Genomic DNA, 1,916 nt, shown 5'->3' with positions numbered 1-1,916 from the left:
GGTGGCTAGTTTCCCTTCGTTTATGTGGTCTTTCAAATGCCTCATCACTGCAGCAACCTCAGCCTTGGACCACATGTTTTTGGGAGCTCTTCGGGAATTGTGGGATTGAGCAGCATTTTTCTCTGGAAGATATATAAAGTAGTAGTAGTTAAAACAAACAAAAAACCAAACAAAAAAAACAAAAAACATTTGCTTGTTAAAAGAATGGATGCTACCCTGTACTAACTTCTGAAATGTGTTGCTACCATCAATATCAAAACGAGCTAAAATTCTGTTTGAAAATTTATCAAATTTCTAAAATGAGACAACATTTAGTGTTCCGCTGTGAATAAAAGACTGAATAAAAAGTTGAATAAAAGTCTCTTGATGCATGCTCAATCATCCAGGTAAGTAAATCCCAAAACGTTGATTCTGTTAATCTGGACGTAGCGTTTTCAGTGGGAGAAACATTTTGTCACTCATCCAAGTGACTTTTTGCCACCACTCTGCAGTTTGCCATATGTTGCAAAGTGATGAAACAATAATAAGCTTCGAGAACCAACTGCACCCCTTACCTTCAGAGGGAGCAGCAGTCTCACTTGCTGCAGGCATTGTGAGTAGTCCTTCATCTGCTGATTACACAATTTGATTAAGTTTTAATATTTGTAACAAACATTTTATCCACAGAAACCAAGCTAGTGGTAACTTACCACAATCTACAGTGTCTTGGGGCTGCGCTGTGTTTGTGGAATCAGCTACTGCATGTACAGGCTCACTGGTGCCACACGCCGACATTGTGAGTGATGTGTCATCATCATCTGATTCACTCTCACTGTCCTTTGTTTCAGCATCACTTAATGCAATTTCATCTGAGAAATTGTGGGGGAAAAAAACCAAAAAAACCAAACACATACAACCCCCCCAAAAACCTCACATTAACAACGAGATATGACAAAAAACAGAGCAAATACTGGAAATTATAGTACATAGTTTTACTATTTAAGGCCTGCTGCTGGGTTGTTGCCCTCCTATGGCCTACTCCACATCCAGGTAGCACCTCCATGCTCTGGACACTACACTAACAGACACAGCAAACCTTCTTGCCACAGCTCACATTGATGTGCTACGCTAGATGAGCTGCACTACCTGAGCCACTTGTGTGGGTTGTAGACTGTCTCATGCTACCACTAAAATGAAATCACCGCCAGCATTCAAAAGTGACCATAACATCAGCCAGAAAGAATAAGTGCTGAGAAGTGGTCTGTGGTCACCACCTGCAGAACCAGTCCTTTATTATGGTGAATTGACTATAATTTCCACTTGTTGTCTACTCTATTTGCAAAACAGCATGTGAAACTGGTTGTCAGTGTTACTTCCTAAGTGAACAGTTTGATATAACAGAAGTGTGACTGACTTGGAGTAACATCGCATTGTTTAAGTGTTCCCTTTATTATTTTGAGCAGTTTATGTTATGGAATGGGGAATTGAGGACAATCCCAAGTATACCATTTTTACAAGGTCCTGCACCAATGAGGTAATACTACATTTCTTTAATTAGACGTGACCACCCATTAATTAAAAAGGGAGCAGTGTTCATTTCAGCTAGTCTTAACTTGTTGAACTCCATTAATGCTTTTTACTATATAATGTACCTATTCACTAAATGTCTCACCTTTGCACTTATAGCCAAGCCACTTGAGGGAGGAAACCAGTCCCACACACTGAATGCACTTGTCCAAAGATGATATTGTTGTGCACACCAGACGATGATTGTGACACTGTTAGCAAAATATTGCAACATTTATTTGTTTTGGACAGTTGGAAAGGTGAGGTGTTTTCAATTCAGTTGCAGATATCAACTAATAAACTTCGTCCATGTAAATCACATCACACCCAGGTGACTGCCAAACACACACACACACAGCATCCATAAAGAA

General features: G+C 39.7%; 1 long non-coding RNA gene across 1 annotated transcript; it reads right to left on the bottom strand.

The window, feature by feature from the left end:
- Positions 1-46: 46 nt before the first annotated feature.
- LOC147331722 (uncharacterized) lies at positions 47-1,643 on the bottom strand. Its single transcript, XR_015128717.1, has 3 exons — positions 690-1,643; positions 555-611; positions 47-122 (listed from the first exon to the last, which is right to left on the bottom strand). It is a non-coding gene; the product is annotated as an uncharacterized LOC147331722 (long non-coding RNA).
- Positions 1,644-1,916: the final 273 nt, after the last annotated feature.

This window comes from Aulonocara sp. 'chitande type north' Nkhata Bay, linkage group LG4, assembly GCF_057382095.1.
Source record: "Aulonocara sp. 'chitande type north' Nkhata Bay isolate Kocher_YH1m ecotype deep benthic linkage group LG4, A_spYH_male_GT1.1, whole genome shotgun sequence".
Lineage (NCBI taxonomy): Eukaryota > Metazoa > Chordata > Actinopteri > Cichliformes > Cichlidae > Aulonocara > Aulonocara sp. 'chitande type north' Nkhata Bay.
The sequence above is the reverse complement of the archived record's forward strand: the minus strand, read 5'-3'. Positions and strand labels throughout refer to the sequence as shown.